Source organism: Chlorocebus sabaeus, chromosome 9, assembly GCF_047675955.1.
Source record: "Chlorocebus sabaeus isolate Y175 chromosome 9, mChlSab1.0.hap1, whole genome shotgun sequence".
Lineage (NCBI taxonomy): Eukaryota > Metazoa > Chordata > Mammalia > Primates > Cercopithecidae > Chlorocebus > Chlorocebus sabaeus.
The window spans coordinates 135,924,426-135,939,759 of record NC_132912.1 but is presented as its reverse complement, the minus strand read 5'-3'; the positions used below and the strand labels follow the sequence as shown (position 1 = coordinate 135,939,759).

The window sequence follows — 15,334 nt, the reverse complement described above, 5'->3', positions numbered from 1 at the left end:
ATTTTTAGTAGAGGTGGAGTTTTACTATCTTGGACAGGCTGGTCTCAAACTCCTGACCTCAAGGGATCCTTCTGCCTTGTCCTCCCAAAGTACTGGGATTACAGGCATAAGCCACTGTGCCTGGCCTGTCATATGATTTCTAAACATTTCAGTGATATTTCAATTAAGTTAAATTTAATTCTTACTGACCTGATCTCTTATCTTGTTTAATGATATCTTCCAGGTGAAAGGTGTTTCCTCTGTAATCACAGGTGCTAAAGGAAATAAAACATGTATTAATTAGGTAGCTATCTGCTAAACCACTGATCCTCACATTGTGGTCCTTAGACCCTCAGCATCAGCAACACGTGGGAACTTGTTAGACATGCAGATTCCTGGGCCAGCCCCACACCTCCTGAATCAGAAAGTGGGGAAGAGGGACAGCTATCTGTGCTTTAATAAGCCTTGAGGTGCTCCCTGGAGTTTGAAAACTACAGAACTAGAATACGTGTGGCAGTAAGTGCTCATACTTTGTCCCAGGTACCTAGGGACTCTTCCCCTCTTTTCCATTCTCTTTTCCGCTGAAATAAAATGAGAGATCATTTTGACTTAATGGGCATAAGAAAGAAGGCAGTGAGATGACCAGGGTTTCAAGGGACAGTTCAGAATTTAATCAGTGGACAGTGACAGGATGCAAGTCTTGTACACAGATTACTGCAAGAAAGCTGATGATAATCTATACAGTAGGTATCATTAGTGTATTGACGTTAAATTTTGGGGGTAGATTAATGGTATTGTGATTATATAGGAGAATGTCCTGGTTCTTAGAAGATATCTGCAAAAGTACCTAAGAGTGAAATGCTCTGATACTGGCAACTTACTTTGAAATGATTCAGGGGTTAAAAGGGTACATATACAATCTTTCATATGCGGAAGAGAGAAACAAATATGACAGAACGTTAACTAGTGAATCCAGTTGAATAGCATAAAGACGTTCACTGTATGATTTTATCAACTTTTCTATGTTTGCAAGTTTTTAAAATAAAAAGTTGAGGGAAAAGAAACATCACCCCAAATGTTTCTATGAAAGGGAACCATAGAAAAAGCACAGAACTGAACACTCTGTAGAAGAGCGCACCGTACCCACCCGGACAGCATGGTCACAGCGCAGGGTCTCCTCCAGGAGGCTATTCTCTGGTCTCTTCTGTGCTGTCACTGCCCCCTGACTCTGCCGAGGCTTTATTCTAACAACTCTTTTTCTAAAGATATAACTCTTTTCTTTCATCTAAGAAAGAGACAAAAGAATGAGTATACACTTAGAAAATAATATTACACATACTTGTGTAAAAGCAAAAAATACTTTGAAAAGTGGGGAAGCAAGAAATGTACTGTTCCACAATTCTGTTCTTACCATCTTTTTATTCTGCCAATGACTTCCTATTCCTGCTGCCTATTGGGGGGTGAGCTGCAAATGATTTCTTTTCCTCATTGATTTAAAATGTCATGTTTATAATATACTTAACTCCCTCAGAAGCATTTGGGTTTATTTCTGAGCTCTATTCTATTCAAGTGATCTATCTATTCACAAGCCACTATCAATTATCAATTTTGATTATTAGAGCATCCTAAAGTTAAGTAATTCTTTTTTTTTTTTTTTTTTTTTTTTTTGAAATGGAGTCTCTCACTCTGTCACCCAGGCTGGAGTGCAGTGGCACGATGTAGGCTCACTGCAAGCTCCACCTCCTGGGTTCACACCATTCTTCTTCCTCACCCTCCGGAGTAGCTGGGACTACAGGTGCCCGCCACCAGGCCCGGCTAATTTTTTGTATTTTTAGTAGGGACGGGGTTTCACCGTGTTAGCCAGGATGGTCTTGATCTCCTGACCTTGTGATCTGCCCGCCTCAGCCTCCCAAAGTGCTGGGATTACAGGCCTGAGCCACCACGCCCAGGCAAGTAATTCTTTGATTAGAATATTAGTATTTGATGGAGCCTGACTCTTTTGACTGTAAACTCAAAATTCTTCTTATCTCAAACTTTTAAAAGACAACAATTATGACTTCAGTGTATAAAATGCCAGCTTTTTGAGCTACCTTACAGAATTATCTTGTGTTCCCAATATCGATTCAGTTTATCCATTCGGTTTTCTCTCCAAACACTAATGTTTTCATTTTAGTATCCCTAATATATATATATACACACACACACACACACACACACACACACACATATATATATATATATTTTTTGAGACACAGTCTCACTCTGTTGCCCAGACTGGAGGACAGTTGCGCCATCTCAGCTCATTGCAGCCTCTGCCTCCCAGGCTCAAGCAGCCCTCTCACCTCAGACTCCCAAGTAGCTGGGACCACAGGCGCATGTGACACTCCAGCTCATTTTGTATTTTTTTGCAGAGATGAGGTCTCACCATGTTGCCCAGGCTGGTCTCAAACTACTGAGCTCAAGTGCTGTGAGCTCCTGAGCTCCCAAAGTGCTGGGATTACAGGTGTGAACCACGGCTCCCGGCAGTTTTCCTAATCTCTTGTCTTTATCTTTTGTAGTTGCACTGGCTTATGTGGCTATTAACTGTTAGTGTTAATTAACGGGGGTAACTGTAACACTGGACATTTTGTCTTATTCCTGATCTTTAAGGGATGTTTGCAGAATTTCACCCATCATGCATGATGGCAGCTTTTGGCTAGATGTGTTTATAATCCACTAGTAGTAAAAAAAAAATTAGAAATAAACACTGAATTTTATCAAATGTCTTTCTAACATATATGGAGGGAACCGTGTATTTTCTCCTTAACGTCTTGGACCAGGAATCGTACCAGATCTTCTAAGAGCGATTCCAAAGAATAGGGTTCACGTGGTTGTGCGGCATAATGTTTCCACTGGGCTACGTCTGCGTCACGAGGCATGAATGAGAGTGTGTGTGTTAATGCTGTCTTTGTCAGGTTTGGGTTTTCATATTCTAACAGTTTCGAAAGAAAAAAGCTTGAAAGTTCTACTTTATATGTGGAAATGGTATTAAATTATTTGTGATTTACTGAAAACTTCACTTGAAGGTCTGATAAAATTTCAAAGCAAAACCAAACCTTCCTTTCTTTTTTGTGGGGGGAGGGTGGGAGGAGTGGGATGGAAGGACACTTATTGATACTTTATGGGCTTTTTTGTTTTTTGTTTTTTTTTCTTTTTGCCTTTAGAATTTATCTTCTAGGGACAATTTGGCAATGATGAATTTAAATTTAGGTTCGCAGATTTTAAAAATAATTCTTTTGATATTCTTGGTATGGCTTATTTGCCTATTCTCCAGCTCTGTTGCCCAGGCTGGAGTGCCATAGTCCAATTATAGCTCACTGCAGCCTTGAACTCCTGGACTCAGGCGATCATCCCGGATCAGAGTCTCGAGTAGCAGAGAATATAGGCTCACGCTACCACGTCCAGCTCATTTTGAAAATTTTTAGTGGAGACGGGGTTTCACCATGTTGCCCAGGCTAGTCTCGAACTCCTGGGCTCAAGGAATCCTCCCTCCTCAGCCTCCCAAAGTGCTGGAATTGCAAGTGTGAGCTACTGTGCCTGGCACTATTCTCATTTTCATTATAATAAAATGTTAAGATTGGATAAATAATATAGCCAAATTATTGGAGCCAGACTACATCTACTAAAAATAAATGAAATTTCACTTGTCTGAAATCAGACATACTTTGGAAGATATGTTTGTTATGGTATTAATTAAAATTACGGCTATTTTTTGCACTCACCAACATCTGTGGAGCACCTTAAAGACACAGGCGGTATCCTCCAGAGCAGTGAAAACAGTTACAAGAGGCTCTCAGGACAGCTTTGTCAGGAGAGACATGCTATACATATAAAGACATGAGGAGAGAGAAAAGAAACAACCATTTTATACACAGTCCCCACATTGAAAGCTATAGGCTGGGTAATGCAGGCACTGATTTTTGCAAATCAGATGCTTTCCATATGGCATCTCTATATACTGTGCTTTTGCTTTAGAGAGTAGCCCCAAGATTTTCGGTTTTCTGTTTGTCTGTTTGTTTGTTTGAAGACAGGATCTTGCTCCACGGCCCAGGCTGGAGAGCAGTGACGTGATCGTAGCTCACTGCAGCATCGACCTCCCGGGCTCAAGTGGTCCTCCCGCCTCAGCCACCCGAGTAGATGGACTATAGGCATACAGCACCACGCCCCACTAATTTTTGAATTTCTTTTAGAGACCAGGTCTCACTGTGTTGCACAGCCTGGTCTTGAACTCATAAGCTCAAGTGATCCTCCCGTTTCAGACTACCAAAGTGCTAGGATTACAGGCGTAAGCCACTGCACCTGGCCAAGATATTTGTTTTCAAAGGATGGATGGTTAATAGTTACACGAAAAATAGGGAACGCTGAGGCACAGTGGCTCACGCCTGTAACCTCAGCACTTTTGGAGGCTGAGGCAGGAGAATCACCTGAGGTCAGGAGTTCGAGACCAGCCTGGCCAACATGGTGAAACCCCATGTCTTCTAAAAATAGAAAAATTAGCCAGGCATTGTGGAAAGCACCTCTAATCTCAGCTACTCAGGAGGCTGAGGCAGAATCACTTGTGCCCGGAAGACAGAGGCTGCAGTGAGCCGATATTGCACCATTGCACCCCAGCCTGGATGACAGAGCAAGACTCCATCTCAAAAAAGAAGGAAAACAGGGAAGGTTTGTTAGTACTCTGTCAGTTCCACAATCATATCAAGCATATTAAAAATTCCTTAAATTCCTAATTACCTTTTCCTGTCTTTTTACAAAAGAGGATTTAACTTCATCAGAATTGTTCTTTACATTTCAAACACCTGCATCGTCAGTTGCCTCATCATCCAGTAAAGCAAAGGTCACTCTTTTCAAGCTTTCTTTACATTGTTTACTGTCTTCACTTTCTTCCAGGTCATCATCTTCATCCCAACACTACAAAAACTCTTATAAAAAGAAATATACTGCTTTCCAATAGAAAAACAAAAGGAAACATATTTTCCCCCAGTAAACTTCTTCTTTTATATGCCTAATGCAACCAAATACTCAGAACTTCCAAAATCTTCCAGGTATTAAGGAAGAGAAGGTATCATTTCGGTGAAATGCTATGTAAGAAACAGAACAAAAAGTGTGTAATATATAGAAAACAAATCATTCATTGATCTATAATACAAACCTCCTATCTCACAAAAATAACAGGATTTCTGGGGCACAAAACCAAATCAAAGTTCCTGGTAAGAAAGGTTTGTTTGCTACTGCCAGTAATATTTTTCTTCATTAATTGATCTCTAATGTCCCTTTCAATCCAGAGACTTTCCTCTGGCTATCTTGAAAATATCTGATAGGAGAGAATCTAACTTCTTAAAACAAACATATGTGAAAACCACAAGTACAAATACATGAGTGGGCAATTCCAGTTCACATTGTAAAGGATGGTTCAAAATACATTTCAGAAATGCTTAGTTCTTCTGCTGCTTCTTCAGCAATTTCATCATCTTGTTGGAACCCAGCTCATCATCATGATCACTTGCTATGGCTTCATCACTTTCAACTGGATCAAAAAAATCTTTGTACTTCACATTTCTGGAACTTTTACCTGACTAAGATAAAAATATTTTTAAAACTATTAATTAGGAATAGAAAAATACATCATTAACACATGCATATATATTTGTATGTGTACTGTATGTCTACATTACTTTCTAACTTAATAACACTACAAGTCAAAAAATAGTTACTAGGTGAAATTGGCAACTAAAAACACTACCATAAAACTATTACAGGAACAACTGGAACATAAACTGAATGGAAGTACAGATTCATTTATAACTGATAAGATAGAGCATAATATTTCTTAGCTCTAAATCTTCTGACTACAATTACATCTCTCCTAGGAAAACAGAACAAAAGCTAATTTGAGGAGGAGGAAAGGGCTCTCTCCTCTCTCAACACTTTACCTTAACTTTTTTACTTCCAGAGAGTCCCCCTTCATCTTCATCAGCATGAATATCTTTAAAAAGATCAGTATCTTCCACCTCATCATCATCATCTTTTTGTTCCTCTTCTTTTCCTCTGTGTTCTAAATAGGCCTCCATTGCAGAGAGTTGGAGGAATATCTCATCTACTATGGACTTTTCTCTTGGTTTTCCATGTCCTTTGTTTTGCACCTTGCTCTGCTGTTCCAATTTGTTGATACCAAAGTCAAGATCAGAATCCTCAGCACTGAAAACTGGGCTTTTCCTCAGATGGCATTTGCTTGAGTTTGCTCTCTCACCCACTTCAGGATTGTCACCACCCATATCTGACACTTCCTCCTCCTCCTCTAAATCTTCTGCGTCCTCCTGGCCACCAGCCTGTGTCTCTGAACCATCCTCTTCACACTCCTGTTCTTCACTCTCTGGGAGACTGATATCTTCATCTTTGTTTCACTAACTGCATTTTGGAAGCTTTGTACAATTGGGTCATTTCGCAACTCAGGTTGTTGCAAAGTCTGCTCATCATCAAAACTTCCTATCACAAGTTTTTGTAAAGGGCTTCCATGGAGCCTACCATTCTCTAATATTTTATTAAAGTCATAAAACACTTTTGTTAAAGAAGTGAACTTTGATGCCAATCCGTCTTGCATCCTATTGGGAGGAATAAAACGAGATTTAGAATTACAGATAATAATTTCACAGCTCTGTTAATTAAACGAAAAATGAAAACCCCAATTCTTCGGTAAAATCAAATTTGAATGAAGTGTAAGTATAGATTCTGGCCCCAACAACATATAAACTGATGAGCCACACTGATCTATAATACCTGTCAACCAAGTATTTGTGAATCAGCTGTATAGATTTTAGGCAGGAAAAGCATTACAAATCTCTTTGCTTGGAGATACATAGTGATTTAGCCTTAAATTATCAACTCTGCTACACTATACACCACTCCATTCAGTCATTCCCTTTTTCCTTCAGTGATCAACATTTGCTTTGGCTACAGTGGTCAAAGAAAACCTCTCTTAGATGTGACATCTGAGATGAAACCTACAGATAAGGATAGTATTATAAAGATTGGGAAACACATATTCCAGGCAGAAGAAACAGCAAGAACAAATTCTCTAAGATGCAATTGAGCTTGGTAAGCCTGAGGAATGAAAAAGTGAGCGTGGCTAGAGTGTGAAGGAGGCAGAAGGTGAAGTGGGAGAGACTGATGGCAGCCAAATTCCAGAGGGCTCAAGGGTAAGAGTTTGCCATTTTAAGTGTAATAAGAAAACACGAAAAGATTTTAAGCAGGATGAAATGATAATTTACACGAAGGAAGAAGAAAGGGAGGAAGGAGGGAGAGGAAAGTAGAGTGATTAGAAGGTTGATGCAGCATTCCAGGCAAAGGATCATGGTAATTTAAGCTGGAGTTAGAGCAGTGAATATGCTGAGTACTGTTTGGAGGTAGAACTGACAGGATTGCTAAGGAATTAGATACAGAATAGAGAAAAATGAAGACATCAAAATAGCAGCCTAGTTTTATGTGTGAGCAACTGGAAAGACAGAACTGCCATTTACTGTGATAGGCAAGGCTTGAGTGGTGGAGCATGGGGAAAGGACTTCAGGGGATGGCAGAGTATGGGTGGGTAGAAACAACATTCTACTCTATTTTGGACACTGAATTTGCGATGCTGACAGTACCAAAATTTTAAAAATTGTTAAAAGCCGGACAGTGGGGATATCCCAGTTGTGTGCTACTGAATTCCAACTAAACTCTGTCTGTAGTTGCTGTCAGCTGGGAACTCAAGGGAGAGGTTGGAGTTTGAAATATAAATGAGTCATAATTTTATAGATCATATTTGAAGTTCTTCAACAAAATACACATGAAACGCTTGTGCTGGGAAGAGACATGAAAGTTCTAATTCTCAAGAAGCTTAGTTGGGGTGGACAGACAAGTGACAGGTTTGTACTTTCAATGAAGCATGATGACAGGTAAACACTGAGCGCTTTAGGAGCACAAAGGCGAAGGAGAAACCAACACAGTTTGTGGCGGGGGCGGGGATGGGGCCGTAACAAGCCTCAAGGGGAGCTTCTAGGCGTTAATAACTGAGGTTCGGTTGATTTCAATAACATGCAACGGACAGAGCCATACTGTAAAAATTTTAAGAATTTTTAAAATGTTGATAGCCTAGGTCCTCTGAAATGTGGGGAAAAGTGAATTACATTTCCCCTTACCTTCCCCCAGCTCAGCAATTTGCCAGGGGTCTGCAACCCGTGTCCACGTGCGACCCCAGTCGCACTGGAGCCCGGGATCTGCGCACTTATGTGAGGATGTGCTGGGGCAGCCGGTGGCATTACCCACCCCCGACCCCCGTCAGACACCACTGCAGGGTCTGTCAGCGCCAGGCCCGCGGGGCCATGGCTGTCTCCAACGCCCCACACAAGCGGCAAGCGGGGCCAGAGAGCCGCTGGGAAAGCGCACCGCAAGGACGCGCCTAGCGGAAATCGGAGCTCCGAGCCCAGAGTTCCGCGGCTCATAGGTTCCGGACTCACCCCCAGCCAGAACCGCTGGCAGCGCGAGCGCTGTCCCGTGTGCACAGGGACGGGAAACAAAAATTGCCACTGGCCAACCCAAGCGCCTTTGAACTGTCTCCAAACTTGGTTTTGTAGTTTTCAGGGGCCCACAAGGGGTGGTGCCTCCTGGCTTTAATTTCTGCTTTAGGTGAAGTGGGTGTGGTGTTTGCGGTAGGAAATCAGCAGCCTTCGCCACGCCCCCTGCCGGGTCGCCCCGCCCCGCACCGCGCACCTGGCTCGGGTCAGCGGCTGACAGGGACACAGCGGAGATGGCGCGTGGCAAAAGTTTTAGGTAAACACAGGGGCCAGTGAAGGTCCCCATAGGTCAGGGCATGTGGGAAGGAGGCCGAGGGAGGCCTCCACGTGGCCAAAGCACCTTGATGATGCGCTCTGTCCCCCGGGGCGGGTTCCGCGGCCACTGCCGGCACCTAGGCAGAGGGTACCTTCCAGAAATGCCTCAGCTTAGCGCGGGGATGGCCTTCTTGTGCATGAGCCCCACTGCCACCCGGGAGCTGTGCGCCCTGGGCGCTGCACCTTCCAGTATGTGGGTCATAGAGGTGGGGGATCCTGCCCAGAGGGTCTGGCAGGGCAGGGATGGAAGTAAATGGAAGCCAGTGGGTAGGTATGTAAGTGTTACTTTACCGCGCACCCATAAAGAGGCTGGGAAGAAACCAGAAAGAATAGCAAGTAATGTTAAAAAAAATAATAAAAATAAAAATAAAAATTCAGCTGAACTGCAAGAATGACCAGCATCCTGTTGGGACCACTCAAAGGTCAGTGTTGTAAGGAATACAGAAGGAGTTACTTTTCCACGTGCCCTAATAAGTTTATCATCGCGTGCATAAATGGAAAGGTAAAGCACGTGGATTTAGCAACTTCCTTGATTTCTGTCTCCCTTCATTTTTTAAAATTGTCTAGATAAAATCATTTGTGACTGAAACTTGCATTTTCTGACTCTCACTTTCTTTTTATCCTTTTTTTCCCCCTCTTTCTCCTTTTATAAGAGAGGCAAGTGTTTCCATTAATCTGAGAATAAGTGTCAAGTGGTAAAGCCCCAGAGTTACTCCGGGACATTCGTGATAAATCTTTCTAACACCATAGCCCACATTCTTAACCATGAGGCATACTCACTTCTTAGGTGATACACAAAATCGGAAGGTGAAAATATAAATAAAAAACGAATATTCGGGAAAAGGTATTTTTATATCTGTATTTTTAGAACTGCACACTTTAATGATTGATGGTTTGGGAGGAGTATGACTTCCAACAGGCCATACACTTACTGCAAGAACTGAATACAGTTAAAGATACATTTTTGTTTTGTAACTTACACATCTTGGCATAAAGTAAAAGAAAAATGAAAATAGTATATTCCAAAGATTGGTTTTGATTTGTCCTATTAAGATACTTGAAACATCGTGGCTCCATTTTGTGTGTGTGTAGTTGAATGTATGTAAAGTAAAATTTACCATTTTAACATTTTTAAGTTATAGTTCGGTGGCTTTGACTACACTCACTTGGTTGTGAAACAGTCACCACCACCCCTCTCCTGAGCTTTTTCATCTCACCAAACCCGAAACTCTGTACCCATTACACAACACTTGCCCATTCTCCTCTGAGCCAGCTCTTGGCAACCACTGTTCTACCTTCTCTGTGAATCTGACTACTCTAGGTACCTTGTGTAATGTGGAATCACATACTGTTTTTCTTTTTTATGTTTGGCTTGTTTCACTTAGCATAATGCCCTCAAGGTTCATCCATATTGTAGAATGTGTCAGAATGTATTCTGCTTTTTTTTTTTTTTTTTTTTTTTTTTGAGAATGAGTTTCTCTTTTGTTGCCCAGGGGTGGGATCCTGACTCATTGCAAATTCTGCCGCCCCAGTTCAAGCCATTCTTCTGCCTTAGCCTCCCGAGTAGCTAGGATTATAGGCATGCACCACCATGCCTGGCTAATTTTGTATTTTTAGTAGAGACAGGATTTCTCCATGTTGATCGGGCTGGTCTTGAACTCCCGAGCTCAGGTGATCCGCCTGCCTCGTCCTTCCAAGTTGCTGGGATTACAGACATGAGCCACCGCACCCAGCCTACACTCTTAGTTTATTAACACTTCTGTTCTCAAGTATCTCATCCATTTATCCACACATGGTTGTACACTGTAGTTTATTCATGCAAAGCAATCTTTATTGTAATAATTGGAATAATCACAAATTATACATTACAGTATTCAAAATAATGCAGTTCTGCTGCACGATTCTGAAATGGGAGGCAGAGAGACCTAAAACTGAAGAGTTGTGAATTTCTACCAATTGGGGGCTAACCTGAAATAAAAATATCTTTAAAAAATTAGCTTAGAGAGGGGCGCCCAAGATGGCCAAATAGGAACAGCTCCAGCCTTCAGTTCCCAGCGTGAGCGACACAGAAGAGTGATTTCTGCATTTTCAACTGAGGTACTGGGTTCATCTCACTGGGGTGTGTCGGAGAGTTGGTGCTGGTCAGTGGATGCAGCCCAACCAGTGAGATCTGAAGCAGGGCGAGGCATTGCCTCACCTGGGAAGTGCAAGGGGAAGGGAATTCCCCTTTCCTAGCCAAGGGAAACTGAGACACACAACATCTGGAAAATTGGGTAACTCCCACCCTAATACTGCACTTTACCAAGGGTCTTAGCAAACAGCACACCAGGAGATTTTATCCCACTCCTGGCCCGGAAGGTCCCATGCCCACAGAGCCTCCCTCATTGCTAGCACAGCAGTCTGAGATCTAACTGCAAGGTGGCAGCAAGGCTGGGGGAGGGGCTTCCACCATTGCTGAGGCTTAAGTAGGTAAACAAAGCCACCGGGAAGCTCGAACTGGTTGGAGCCCACCACAGCTCAAGGAGTCCTGCCTGCCTGTATAGACTCCACCTCTGGGGACAGGACATAGCTTAACAAAAAGCAGCAGAAACTTCTGCAGATGTAAATGTCCCTGTCTGACAGCTTTGAAGAGAGCATTGGTTCTCCCAGCACGGAGGTTGAGATCTGAGAACAGACAGACTGCCTGCTCAAGTGGGTCCCTGACCCCTGAGTAGCCTAACTAGGAGACATCCCCCACTAGGTGCACAGACTGACACCTCACACTTCGCACAGCTGGGTACACCTATGAGACAAACCTTCCAGAGCAAGAATCATGCAGCAACACTTGCTATTCAGCAATATTCTATCTTCTGCAGCCTCCACTGCTGATACCCAGCCAAACAGGGTCTGGAGTGGACCTCCAGCAAACTCCAGCAGACCTGCAGCTGAGGGTGGACTGTTAGAAGGAAAACTAACAAATAGAAAGGACACCCGCACCAAAACCCCATCAGTACATCACCATCATCAAAGACCAAAGTCAGATAAAACCACAAAGATGGGGAAAAAGCAGTGCAGAAAAGCTGGAAATTCAAAAAATCAGAGTGCATCTCCACCTCCAAAGGAACACAGCTCATCACCACTCAACGGAACAAAGCTGGATGGAGAATGACTTTGATGAGTTGAGAGAAGAAGGCTTCAATCAATCAAACTTCTCAGAGCTAAAGGAGGAACTATGTACCCAGTGTAAAGAAACTAAAAACCTTGAAAAAAGAATGGAAGAATGGATAACTAGAATAACCAATGCAGAGAATTCCACAAATGAACTGATAGCGATAAAAACCATGACACAAGAACTATGTGACAAATGCACAAGCTTCAGTAACCAACTCAATCAACTGGAAGAAAGATTATCAGTGATTGAAGATCAAATGAATGAAATGAAGTGAGAAAAGAAGTTTAGGGAAAAAAGAGTAAAAAGAAATGAACAAGCCCTCCAAGAAATATGGGATTATGTGAAACGACCAAATCTACATCTGATTGGTGTGCCTGAAAGTGATGGGGAGAATGGAACCAAGCTGGAAAACACTCTGCAGGATATTATCCAGGGGAACTTCCCCCACCTAGCAAGGCAGGCCAACATTCAAATTCAGGAAATACAGAGAACGCCACAAAGATACTCCTTGAGGAGAGCAACTCCAAGACACATAATAGTCAGAGTCACCAAAGTTGAAATGAAGGAAAAAATGTTAAGGGCAGCCAGAGAGAAAGCTCAGGTTACACACAAAGGAAAGCCCATCAGACTAACAACAGATCTCTCGGCAGAAACTCTACAAGCCAGAAGAGTGTGAGGGCCAATATTCAACATTCTTAAAGAAAAGAATTTTCAAACCAGAATTTCATATCCAGCCAAACTAAGTTTCATAAGTGAAGGAGAAATAAAATCCTTTACAGACAAGCAAATGCTTAGAGATTTTGTCACCACCAGGCCTACCTACAAGAGATCCTGAAGGAAGCACTAAACGTGGAAAGGAACAACAGGTACCAGCCATTGCAAAAACATGCAAAAATGTAAAGACCATCGATGCTAGGAAGAAACTGCATCAACTAGTGAGCAAAATAACCAGCTAATATCATAATGACAGGATCAAGTTCACACATAACAATATTAACCATAAACGTAAATGGAATAAATGGTCCAATTAAAAGACACAGACTAGCAAATTGGATAGAGTCAAGACCCATCAGTTTGCTATATTCAGGAGACCCATCTCACCTGCAGAGACACACATAGGCTCAAAATAAAGGGATGGAGGAAGAGCTACCGAGCAAATGGAAAACAAAAAAGGCAAGGGTTGCAATCCTAGTCTCTGATAAAACAGACTTTAAACCAGCAAAGATCAAAAGAGACAAAGAAAGCCATTACATAATGGTAAAGGGATCAATTCAACAAGAAGAGCTAACTATCCTAAATATATATGCACCTAATGCAGGAGCACCTAGATTCATAAAGAAAGTCCTTAGAGACTTACAAAGGGACTTAGACTCACATACAATAATAATGGGAGACTTTAACACCCCACTGTCAACATTAGACAGATCAACGAGATAGAAAGTTAACAAGGATATCCAGGAATTGAACTCAACTCTGCACCAAGTGGACCTAATAGACATCTACAGAACTCTCCACCTGAAATCAACAGAATACACATTCTTCTCAGCACCACATCGCACTTATTCCAAAATTGACCACATAGCTGGAAGTAAAGCACTCTTCAGCAAATGTAAAAGAATAGAAATTTTAACAAACTGTCTCTCAGACCACAGTGCAATCAAACTAGAACTCAGGACTAAGAAACTCAATCAAGACCTCTGAACTACATGGAAACTGAACAACCTGATCCTGAATGACTACTGGGTACATAATGAAATGAAGGCAGAAATAAAGATGTTCTTTGAAATCAATGAGAACAAAGATACGACATACCAGAATCTCTGGGACACATTTAAAGCAGTGTGTAGAGGGAAATTTATAGCACTAAATGCCCACAAGAGAAAGCAGGAAAGATCTAAAATTGACACCCTAACATCACAATTAAAAGAACTAGAGAAGCAAGAGCAAACACATTTAAAAGCTAGCAGAAGGCAAGAAATAACTAAGATCAGAGCAGAACTGAAGGAGATAGAGACACAAAAAGCCCTCCAAAAATTCAATGAATCTAGGAGCTGGTTTTTTGAAAAGATCAACAAAATTGATAGACCACTGGCAAGACTAATAAAGAAGAAAAGAGAGAAGAATCAAATAGGCGCAATAAAAAATGATAAAGGGGATATCACCACCAACCCCACAGAAATACAAACTACCATCAGAGAATACTATAAACACCTCTACGCAAATAAACTAGAAAACCTAGAAGAAATGGATAACTTCCTGGACACTTACACTCTCCCAAGACTAAACCAGGAAGAAGTTGAATCCCTGAATAGACCAATAGCAGGCTCTGAAATTGAGGCAATAATTAATAACCTACCAACCAAAAAAAGTCCAGGACCAGATAGATTCACAGCTGAATTCTACCTGAGGTACAAGGAGGAGCTGGTACCATTCCTTCTGAAACTATTTCAATCAATAGAAAAAGAGGGAATCCTCCCTAACTCATTTTGTGAGGCCAACATCATCCTGATACCAAAGCCTGACAGAGATACAACAAAAAAAGAGAATTTTAGACCAATATCCCTGATGAACATCGATGCAAAAATCCTCAATAAAATACTGGCAAACTAAATCCAGCAGCATATCAAAAAGCTTATCCACCATGATCAAGTGGGCTTCATCCCTGGGATGCAAGGCTGGTTCAAGATACACAAATCGATAAATGTAATCCAGCATATAAACAGAACCAAAGACAAAAACCACATGATTATCTCAACAGATGCAGAAAAGGCCTTTGACAAAATTCAACAGCCCTTCATGCTAAAAACTCTCAATAAATTCAGTATTGATGGAACATATCTCAAAATAATAAGAGCTATTTATGACAAACCCACAGTCAATATCATACTGAATGGGCAAAAATTGGAAACATTCCCTTTGAAAACTGGCACAAGACAGGGATGCCCTTTCTCACCACTCCTATTCAACATAGTGTTGGAAGTTCTGGCTAGGGCGATCAGGCAAGATAAAGAAATAAAGGGTATTCAGTTAGGAAAAGAAGACGTCAAATTGTCCCTGTTTGCAGATGACATGATTGTCATTATGTCATTAGAAAACCCCATCATCTCAGTCCAAAATCTCCTTAAGCTGATAAGCAACTTCAGCAAAGTCTCATGATACAAAATCAATGTGCAAAAATCACAAGCATTTTTATACACCAGTAACAGACAAACAGAGAGCCAAATCATGAATGAACTCCCATTCACCATAGCTTCAAAGAGAATAAAATACCTAGGAATCCAACTTACAAGGGATGTAAAGGACC

The 15,334-nt window shown here is 41.6% G+C and overlaps 1 protein-coding gene and 1 pseudogene across 2 annotated transcripts in view; both read right to left on the bottom strand.

The window, feature by feature from the left end:
* LOC140712438 (uncharacterized) overlaps positions 1-4,857 on the bottom strand; it is a 46,698-nt gene extending 41,841 nt beyond the window's left edge. For both annotated transcript variants that reach the window (XM_073019493.1, XM_073019494.1), the window contains exons 1-4: positions 4,750-4,857; positions 3,741-3,839; positions 1,127-1,264; positions 190-254 (exon numbers count right to left, since the gene is read on the bottom strand). The gene's annotated coding sequence lies outside the window, so the exon portion shown is untranslated. The remainder of the gene's footprint in view (positions 1-189; positions 255-1,126; positions 1,265-3,740; positions 3,840-4,749) is intronic.
* LOC119619376 (U3 small nucleolar ribonucleoprotein protein MPP10-like) lies at positions 3,998-8,381 on the bottom strand (annotated as a pseudogene).
* Between the last annotated feature and the right edge of the window lie 6,953 nt (positions 8,382-15,334).